Source organism: Panthera leo, chromosome D2 (assembly GCF_018350215.1).
Source record: "Panthera leo isolate Ple1 chromosome D2, P.leo_Ple1_pat1.1, whole genome shotgun sequence".
Taxonomy (NCBI): Eukaryota; Metazoa; Chordata; class Mammalia; order Carnivora; family Felidae; genus Panthera; species Panthera leo.
Window position 1 is genome coordinate 1,472,417 of NC_056689.1, and position 11,158 is coordinate 1,483,574.

General features: G+C 45.3%; 1 protein-coding gene across 1 annotated transcript in view; it reads left to right on the forward strand.

The window, feature by feature from the left end:
• Nucleotides 1-8,709, forward strand: part of ZWINT (ZW10 interacting kinetochore protein) — a 32,012-nt gene extending 23,303 nt beyond the window's left edge. Inside the window, exon 9 of the mRNA XM_042908687.1 lies at nucleotides 8,118-8,709. The gene's annotated coding sequence lies outside the window, so the exon portion shown is untranslated. The remainder of the gene's footprint in view (nucleotides 1-8,117) is intronic.
• Nucleotides 8,710-11,158: the final 2,449 nt, after the last annotated feature.

Genomic DNA, 11,158 nt, shown 5'->3' on the forward strand with positions numbered 1-11,158 from the left:
ATTAGGTCCTTACATGATAGAAGGATGAGGGAGCTCTGTGGGTTCTCTTGTATAAGGGCGAGAATCCCATTCCTGAGGTCTCCATCATCATGACCTAATAATTGCCTTTCAAAGACCCCAACTTTTAATATCATCACTTTGGATGTTAAGATTTCAACATATAAACTCTAGGAGGACACAAACAATCTCTAGCAGAAGTGTTTCCTCCTCTTCAATGTTTGGGAAGAATTTGAAAAGGATTGGCTTAATTCCTTTTTAAATGTTTGGCAGAATTCATTGGAGACACTGGGCTGGGCTTTTCTTTGTTGGGAGGTTTTGATTACTGATTCAATCAACCTGTTAGTTAGAGATTTATTCAGATTTATCTCTTAACGATTCAGTCTTGGTAGAGTGTGTGCGTGTGTATTTTAATGTTTAAGGGAGGGAAGTAGGGCCTGGAACATCTCAGTCCCCCATCTGGCTTATACCTCTGTCTATTGCACTCTGTTTACATTGTGTTCTGTCCTGGAAATCATCGGCAGCAGCACTTACTGTTCATGCAGTAAGAGCTTCCTTCTTTTCCAGCCAGCTGTTCCCTCTCACTTTTGCATGTGGCGTACATATGGTTACACCACTGAAATTGATGACTAGGACGTATCAGTTCCCTTGCTGTGATTGAAGACTGTATTTCATCCTGAAGGCACATGTCTTAGTGCAGGGGGTGGTGACTCTGCTTTCGAGAAGCATGGATTCATGTTCCAAACCTGGTGAATAACAACACTAGTGTTTTGGAGACTCGGTCATCTTATCTGTAAAATGAGAATGTTAAAGTAAATGTTTTTTAAAGGCTCTGTTTTATCTAACTCTATGGTTTTATAGTGTAGATAGTAATTTAAAATTTGATACAGTATAAGTGAGCATGAGAAGAGTTTTCTTGTACCTGCTCAGGACACAGCTACCTGGAGCACTTTGGATTAGGTCAACAGGCAGCCCTTGTGAAAATAGTGAAGAGGGCACTGGAATAAGTTACTGGGACCTAAGGAAACAGAATCTGATTCTTAAATCAATATGCACCTGCCCCAGCCTTTCACAGAATGTTACAGGTTGTCTGTGAACTTTCCCCTGAGGGTAAAACAGACCCATCTCTGGACATTTTCCTGGAGGAAAGGCTCATTGTTGGCAGGGAGCATCTTTGGAGAATAATACTATATGATATACCTCAACTATCCTTTGATTCTGGCCTAGAAGAATATGGCTCAAATTCTTTGATAAATAAGGTTATAAGAATATGGCAGAAAAAGCCGTAATATAAGAAAATATGGAAGGAATGTAACCTAAGAAAATATGGAAGGAAAAAAAAAAAACAGTGAACAACTGTTGCAGACTTTGAGGCTGGAGTAATCTCTTGTCCAGCAAGAGATCGGGTGCAGAATTAACTGTGAGGGAGGCTAATGTCCAGGAGGAAACAAGAGCCGGGAGGAAGCGTCCTTGCTCCGTCTTTATTAGGATCAGAAGGCTTACAAGCGTGATGGACATGCACAAAGAGACAGTGAAACCGTGAACATTAACTCTTGTGTGAGGGAAAGGGGGTTACGAAGATATGCGGTGTTAGGGGTTTGGGTCAGTCCAAAACAAAATTCTGGCGCGGGGCACATGGCTGTTTACAGCAGACACCAGGCGCGTATCTGTTCATCTTAACTGGTCTAGGGGCTAAGACAGATGGTGCCTGCTACTGCAGGGTCAACAAGGCTCCTTTCTTTCACTAATTAGCGCCTGGAAATTTCACCTTGCTGTGGTGGTATGCCCTGTTTTATCTGTTTACCTATTCTGGAGGCTTTAGTCCTGTGGAAGCAGCTTTCTGCTTTTATACTATGCTGAGGCACTTTTGCCCTGTTTATCTATTCTCGGGCGCTTTTGTCCTGGGCCTTGTTAACTGATTGGTGCAAACTCAGGGAATTCCTTAACTTACTCACCACAAACAACTTCAGGGTCACTAGAAAAATAAACTAGGCTCATAAAGGTGGAAGGAACTCAATGGTATTCAAATGCAAGAACCATCCAGAAAACTCACAAACTGGCCCTTCAATTCCCAGAGAAAATAAGTTTGCTTTAATATTGCTTACTGCCGAAAAAAAATTATTATTGGTTATTTTAGGACTTGAGGCCTGTGTGTTTAACACTGCCATGAAGAAAATCTGTGTACACAAAGGAGATTCTTCTTTATTTTCGGAAATCATAGCATGGAAAATAGAACACAGAATATACTTGAAGAGGCTTCTAAAAGGAAACAAAATTCTATAAACAGTTTACTTTCCGTGTTAAAATGTAATGTTCATGAATAGTAGCCACAAATATTTCTTTTGATCAATATGCTGTTCTGTTTGCTTATAATTTATACATAATTAAAGGTTGTTACACTTTATAAATGTATAATAGGTGTTGCCATTTATTTCCTTATCCTATTAAAACGTGAAATGCCACTATCTTCTGTTATTTTCAGATAGTTCTTTAGCTCATGTTTTCACGCATGTGGCACCGTTGGTTATGTCACTTCTGCTCATTAATGTCAGCAACGATAGAGAAAAGAGAACTGAAGTATAAATGCTGAAGTATAAATGCTGAATCCATCATTCATTCAGAAATGAATTCTATCATTTGCATAAGTTGGATTCAGGCAAAATACAAGAGACCCAAGTGTGAGAAAGTATGGTCGTGTCCTTCTGCTGGTATCCTTCCGCTGGTATCCTTCCGACCCCGGTGGGGTGTCCTTCCGTCTCCATCCTGCCGCCCACCAGGGGTTTCCTTCCGCCTCGGACCTTCCGGCCCCCGTGGGGTATCCTTCCGGTGCCGTCCTTCCACCCCTGCGGGGTGTCCTTCTGCCTCTGTCCTTTCGGCCCCAGTGGGGTGTCCTTTTGGCCCCATCCTTCTGAGCCCCCATGGGGTGTCCTTCTGGCTTCGTCCTGGCTCCCCCGTGAGACGTAGCTGATGCAGACACTTGAGGGAGAGGACCCTGGGAAGCAGGCAGAGTAGTAGGCACCAGGAATCAGTCGGCCCACCAGGGCAACACATTGCCCTGATGGAACCTGCCTCCTGCACCTATTTTGGAACTTTGGAGACTTGAAACCTTACAACTTGCAGGGGATGGCTTAGATGATGCCTTGCGATTCATTTCAGTCAATTTCATCTCTAAGCTCAGCAACTTTTGCTTTTGCTGAAGCCCAAGCCGCGGGGCAAACAGTCGTGCGCGTGCGCCCGGAGTAGCTTGCCCCCAGCTGGCAGGAAGTCAGGGTGAGCAGTCAGGACCTGCCCTCCAAATATCCACAGTCTTGTTCTGATCCCTGAATGCTGCCTTGGACTATATCCTGGATGTCTGAATAAGACCTACTCGTCCCCTTGGGACTCACAAGTGACTGGGCAGCCTGGTTGAAGCCGGTGCATGGGTTGGCCTCATCTTGCTGCTGGAAGTACTGTTGATAATAGCCATAATTATACTCTGTGCAGGACAAATTAAATATCTTTAGCCCGACTCTCTGTTGGTCAGATTGATCAGGATGACAGATGGAGCTGTATACTCACGTGAAGAAATATTCAAGTTCCGCCAGGAATGTGCAGGGTCAGATATTGGGGCAGGCAAACAGCCCTTGCCTGAGCATCACTGCTGGGCATGGCAAGAATGCACAGTCCGACCACCCTGCCTGGGCGATTTCTCAGGGTTGTATGTGCAGCCAGCCACCTTGAGGAAGGAAGTGACCTCTCTAGGAGAAAGTGGGTTTGTTCGCTGTCTTCTGTAAAAGATGACCCCCATGGCCTCCCATGGCCTGTGCTCCTCCGATGTGACAAACCCACTGTATGTGTAGCTCACACTAGGGCCCTCCACGTTGGCCCCGTGGGACTGGGCCCCGAGGAGCGGGATGCTTTTGCTACTCAGTGTGCTGTGAGTAATAAAGTTTTTTGTCTCTGGGAAAAAACATCCTATCCAATAGAAGCCTGAAAAGAAAAATAAATACGTAGTAAAGGAATGTATAAAATAAGATAGAAATTAGTCCAGATAATTGCTAATAAAAAATTTACATAGACTAAATATACTTGATAAGATGCAGCAGTTTGAGAAGGAATTTTAAAATGATCTGTGACGTATACCAGAGACACTGCTATTAGAGGGCAGGACAAGTGATGAAGATCCTGGAGCGGTCAGGCATCAAACAAGTAATTAGGCTGCAGCTGTAAAATTTTAATATACACCAAGTATCTTGCTATATTAATATTTGTAAGCTCTCATCAAACTCGAAACAGTTGATCTTGTTAGAATGCCGCCAGATGGGATCCATATTGATCTTATTTAAGGTTTACAACAAACTCGAAAACCAGGTGTTTTTAAAAAGCAGAGAATGGAGCTGTGAACATTCGAGTAATTTCTCAAGAGCTTGCCTAGAACATGTGGCCCAACTAGGACTCAGTCTGCGTGTTTGGTTCCTTCTTTCCTTCCCTTCTCCACCCCTCCTCTCCTCCCTCCTTCCGTCCTTTTCTTTCTTCCTATCCTATTCCTAACTCCAAAGCTGTTACGCTTTCGGATCTGTCTTTGAGTCTCTTATTCATACACTAGTTACAAGTAACTTAATAAATATGAGATCATTTGGCAGCTGCCTAGGATGTTATGATAAATAGAAAAGGCCTCATTACATGTTAGCTTTGGAGACCTGACCAAATTATTCCAACCTATTCTCTGTGGTGTTCTGCCCTCACCGTTTCTTAAATAACAAGATTATCTAATGTCAGAAGCGCTGCATCCTTTGCAGTGGTCTTGGAAGGTATGTGTAGGGGAGAGGAGGAGGCTAGAAGGCCTAAAGAATGTGCTACTGTACTTGTGACGAGGGAGTCCTTTGTTCTCTGGGTCCTGTAGCTCTGGTGACAGTTTTCCCTTTCACACCCTAATGCCAGTGACTACAGAGAAGAGTGTGCTTTCTACTATGTGATCCCCTTTGCGGGTGGTGGGTGGGAAATAAGGGATAAAGGGGCCTGTTGCACGTGCAAGACGGTGGGCACATTGCACCCGCTCAGGAAGTCATGGGGCATGAACAGAAGAGCCGCCAGTTGCAGAAACGTGGCAGAAGCACAGCGGCACCTTGTTCTTTGTTCGTTTTTCTGCTATTACAGCTTCAAGGCGACTCCCTCTGGGGCCCTGCTCTGCGCTTTGGAGGCTTAAGTTTGGTGGCCCTTTTTACCAGTTTGCACCCCGTTCTCCTCAGGCGACCGCTCACACTGTGAACCCCGGTGCCCGTATCACAGCACCTATTAGTGTCTGTGACCAGAGAGCACACAGACTGATACTCCCTCGAGCTCTATGTAAACTGTAGAACACGCAAATTAGATAACTCGCTCGTGCAAGATGACTTTTTAACTCTCAAAAGACTAATGTACACAAAATGTAAAAAAGGACAGTTAAGCAAATGCCAATTAAAGCATCCTCTGAAGACCAGCAGCATCCGCAGGGAACTTCTTAGAATATTCTGAGTTCCCGCCCCCGATTACTGAGTGAAGGCCGTTAGTCTGTGGGATTTTTCTAAATGTTGATTTTATTTATTGAGAGAGAGAGTGAGGATGAGCAGGGGATGGGCAGAGAGAGAGGGAGAGAGAGAAAAATTCCCATGCAGGCCTCGCACTGCCAGCACAGAGCCCAACGCAGAGCTCGAACTCATGAACCATGAGATCATGACCTGAGCCAAAATCAAAGAGTCGTTTGCTTCACCGACTGAGCCCCCCAGGCACCCCACGTGAATCTCTGTTTAATAAATACTCCAGATAATGTTAATGCAAAATAAAATGTGTGAACCAGTGGCATTTATTTATTTATTTATTTATTTATTTATTTATTTATTTATTTTCTGTAGTGACATGACAGGTAAGACTTATTTGGACTCTTAATTTTATTTTATTTTTATTTTTTTTAAGATTATTTATTTATTTATTTATTTTAACATTTATTTATTTTTGAGACAGAGAGAGACAGAGCATGAACGGGGGAGGGTCAGAGAGAGAGGGAGACACAGAATCTGAAACAGGCTCCAGGCTCTGAGCTGTCAGCCCAGAGCCCGACGTGGGGCTCGAACTCGCAGACCGCGAGATCGCGACCTGAGCCGAAGTCGGCCGCTTAACCGACTGAGCCACCCAGGCACCCCTGGACTCTTAATTTTAAAAGAGTGAAGAAATAATTTCCAAGTAGTTCAGTGTTGGGTTACTGGTATAGAGGAGGAATTAATTTTGTAATAGAGCAGACCAACAAAAGTTGTGAGGATTCGGTAATATACGTGTGCCACTTGGACATGACATTCTGTAAATGTCAATCATCACGGAATTCTAACATGCCCACTTTTACATTTTAATATCTTCACAATCATGTGAGTCTTACAACCAATGCAATTAGAAGTATTGCGCTGATGAATTAACAGCTGTCCTCTGGCTTGGTTAAGAGTGAAAAATCGACTGCATGTTGCATATGCATGCCATGTCAGTGTTTTCACGTTCTGTCTGTCTCGTCCCTGGAACACAGTCAGACTCTGATTTGTTCAGGTCTTAGCTCTGTCGTGAACTTACTGTCCTCCTTAGTGATTCCCTGAGGTTATGTGAGCGACCGTCTTCATCCGTGAACTAGGCCGTCAGAACCGCGCTATCCTCATCTATATGCTGGGGGAAACAAAGGTCTCTCCAACTCTAATGTTCTGTGGTTTCAATGAAATACTATTAGAAATAAGATCAATTCACAGTGGTGGATGTAGACAGTTAAGGTAGCAGAACTGAACGGGATAAGAATGTCAGGAAGCAATGATTTTGCACAATAAAGAGCTTTCTGGCCTGGACAGAAAGGATGCAAGAGGAGGAAATATGATGACCCTAACAAAAATAATCCCGACTGGAGGGGCACCTAGGTGGTGCAGTCGCTTGGGCATCCGACTTCGGCTCAGGTCATGATCTCACGCTTTGTGGGTTCAAGCCCTGCGTCGGGCTCTGTGCTGGCAGCTCAGAGCCTGGAGCCCACTTCAGATTGTGTCTCCCCCTCTCTCTGCCCCTCCCCTGCTCACGCGCTGTCTCTGTCTCCCAAAAATAAATAAACATTAAAAAAAATAAAATCCCGATCTATTCCCTTTGTCACACATGGAGAGACCTGGGATCATGTTTCCAGGACAGAATGTGCCCCAGGGGAGGTAATTCCCGTGCGCCTGTGGGTCCTCAGAAGAGCCAAGAGAGATCACCTTCTTGATCATGGAAGAATTAGGGGATGAGCATGAAGGCTGGGGGACACACCAGACGGCTTGGGCCACTTCCAGCCTTCAGAGCTGCCAAGAGTGTCAGCAAAACTGGGGGACTTAATAAGGGGGCGAGCATACTTACAAGTCCCGCACACCTATTTGGAAACAGGAATAAAGCGATAGTGCTGTGCTCTTAATTTTGTTTCCCAACATGCCGTGTGGTCAAACATGTTTGTCTCCTATTCCAGATATTCCTTAAAGTGCTGGAGGCAAAAGTAAGTCCCCTCAGATACAGTCATAGCGTAAATTGTCTTTGGCTCAAGCAGACCACCTGCCATAAGGGTCTGAGCACATGTAATTCGGGAGGCGGTTCTCTGGAGCTTTGGCCTTGAGTGTGGAAAGCACGGGAGAGGGAAAGGAGGGAGGCCCTTCCTGCACTGCCGCTGCAGGTGATCAGGGCACCACCGCTCGCATCTCTGGGCCAGTGTGTAAAATGTGTACGGTGTGCCAGGCGGCAGGAAAGCCAGGCTGGATATGTGTTTGCCGGTCGTCCTGCGTTCGGGTTGCTCAGAGGATGACCCTCCTGGTCCTTTCTCTGCTTGCACAGTGTGTTCAGCTGCCAGAGTTCCGTACAAGACAAGGCAGCGCTAGAGCAGAGCGAGCAGGGCACCGGCGGCTTCTGCGGCCCCCTCTCGGCACCCCATGCCCGCCTTGGTCTCACGTTCCGCTCCTCAGGGCTCATCCTTGCTTTAGCAAGGTCACAGCCACTCAGGATTGTACTACACACCTACAAAAACTCTTTGTTTTTAAATAATAATTGTAAAATCACATGCACTGTTAAGAAATAACACGGAGTTCTCGTATTGCACTCAGGTTTTCCCTTTTGTACCACAGATTCCAGATTTACCGCAGCCAGCATCAACACACGTGACGATCTAGGTTGCCCGCTCCGCAAAGTGATCAAGATATTCGTGTGTACGGACATCTGGGTTCTGTGCTCCCAGACCGTGATTCCTACAGTTGCCCACTGAAGGTCTTCGCGGAGGCTGGATGGCCCAAGAGGGACCCCAGTGAATCTCCTGAGCTCCGGATACACCCACCTTTGTCCTTGCTTGTCACAATCCCACCTCCCGACCGAAGGGTTAGTGGCTTCCGGTAGTAGAGTATTTTATCTCTTGGCCACCTGCCGGTCTACTGGCAGGAGAAACTCAAATAACCATTGGTTGTCATAGCTTTCTATTTGTCGAAATTCAAGTCTCTGCTACGAAGAATGTCCCCCACCCGGCCTTCCTCCAAGACAGAACCTGTTTACATAGACTGATTTAATAGGGGAGAGAAGTATAGATTATGCGCTGGATCCTGAGAATGATAATGAGATAGGTCACTCCTAACCACCACACCTTGGTTCCTTGACCCGTACATTTTAGCTTCAGATACAGATGTTCATGGATTGGGATAAATGGAAGAATAAATATCGTAAGATATCCATGCTGCCCAACCAGTCTACAAATTGCATTCAATCTTTATCACAATCCCAAAAGCGGTTTTCACAGAAATGAGAAAAAATGATCCTATCATTCTTATGAAACCACAAAAGATCGTGAATACCAAAGCAATCTTAAGAAGAACATGAGGTATCATGAGAAATCTAAAAAAGTCAAACTTGTAGAAACAGAGACTAGGATAGAGGTTGCCTGGCTGGGGAGGAGAGACATAGGGAGAAGTTGGCAAAAGGGCTCAGACTGTCAGTTACAAGACGAGTAAGGTCTCATGATCGAATGTGCACTGATAAGTGGAGTTCACATGACGGTGTTGCGTGATTGGAATCTGCTAACAGACTAGAACATAAGTGTTCTCCCCTTTGCACCCTTCCCCCCATAAAAAGGTCAATAGGTAGGATGATGGGTGTGTTCATCAACTTGGCGGGAATCCTTCCACAATGTACACGTGTATCAAATCATCACACGGTACACTTCAAATATATTACAATTTTATTTGTCAATTATTTCTCAAAGCTGAACAAAAAGCAAACACAAAAAGAAGGAACAATGTTCAAAACTCTATTCTAGAAAACCGTATGTAAGGTCTCCAGAAAATTCATAGTAAACATTTATAAATCCTATTTTTTTGTGTGGAGAATTGGAATATAAAGTGAATGCATACACATTAGGTAGGAAATTTTTATCAGCCCAGTTTTGGCCAGTCAGCTGTGAGAAAGGGGAGAAATGATGACTTTTGTATAATTTGCCCGAAGTCTCCATGAGAATACTACCCCCTCTGGGATTCCTTTCTGCCCATGCAGAGTTCCTAGAAGGTACTTTTTCCAAGCGCGTTGTGTGGAAAAACGTGACTTCGTTTCTTCGTGTCCTGATGATCCATGTACACTCTGGTTTGTCAGAGCCACTTGTGCGCCTTTGTGATATAATGTGTCACAGACGATTCGCGTGGCTTCTGATCATGAGTGATTCTCCAACTCACGTGGGCAACTGCCGGTGCCTTGTCTCTTTTTCGTGTGCCTCCACGGGACTTGCATTTGAAATTGTTGTGTCAGGTAAACTGACTGCAGAAATCACGTTGTTATCAAAGACGTGAGCAGCCAGCCTTTGGAACAGAGACCTGGGGGTGGTGTAGACCGGGAGAAGAGCTGCCCGCGTGGGGGAGCGTGGCAGTGACTGTCGCCCAGGACGCACGTCCCGGGTGGCCTGGGCTCCTTGCTGTCTTGCTCCTTCATGCTGATTCTGTAATTAGTGACCCGTCAGTGATGTGTGAGGCCAGGCATTGGCCACGTTGGTTCTGATGAGGAACATTTGAAACCACAAAGGAATGTCCTCCCTTACGTTTGTTAATCCAGGCTGCTATCTGGGAACCAAACGCCCTGCTAAATACACTGCTTTCATTTTATCTGTCAAGAGTTCAGATTTTAAGACACTTTACCCTATTTTACAGATAGTTAGGGGGCACCTGGGTGGCTCAGTCAGTTAAGTGTCCGACTTTGGCTCAGGTCATGATCTCACCGTCTGTGAGTTCGAGCCCCGTGTCGGGCTCAGAGCCTGGAGCCTACTTTGGACTCTGTGTCTCCCTCTCTCCCCGCTTGCACTCTGTCTCTCTCTGTCTCTCAGAAATGAATAAACATTAAAAAAAAATTAAAGATAAGGGAACTGAGGCTCAGCGAGATTGAAAATGACTGGTTAGTTGATAAAGGAGAGCTTACAGCTCAAGGTCCCGACGCCCTGTGCAGTGGGCGCCAGAGGTCTGGACGGAAAAGAAGCTGGTCTCTGAAAAGCTGGATATTCAGTAATTGTCGGAGCTGCTGACAGTAAAACTCGTTTTCTAATCCTCTCCTGGAAACGTATTTTTGCGAGGAAAAGGAGAGTTTTTTTCTGGTTCTTATATTAAACTCAGTTCTCATCTCGGATCTTAGGACAAACGGGAGCAGCCACTCTCAAATGACCTCATTTGGATTTTCCTCCCAAAGATACTGCCATTCAGTTTCTCTTGCAGATTTCTAACGTACGCGTGAGACCTTTCCCTCATGAAGGCTGCCTCCACTTGAGGAGGTAGACGTTTGGTACAGTTTCCCTCAAAAACCTCAGAACCTATGAAGTGTGATATTTAAGGGCAAGAGATGTTATTTCCTCTCCAGCCCATGTGACTCACACATTAAGATTTTTTTTTTAATTTTTTTTTAATGTTGGTTTATTTTTGAGAGACAGAGACAGAGCGTGAATGGGGGAGGGGCGGAGAGAGAGGGACACACAGAATCCGAAACAGGCTTCAGGCTCCAAGGTGCCAAAACAGAGCCTGATGCGGGGCTCGAACCCACAAACTGTGAGATCGTGACCTGAGCTAAGTTGGACACTTAACTGACTGAGCCACCCGGGCGCCCCAAGATTTTATCATCAGGGTTAAAAGTTTTCTCAAAACTTTTTTTTCCT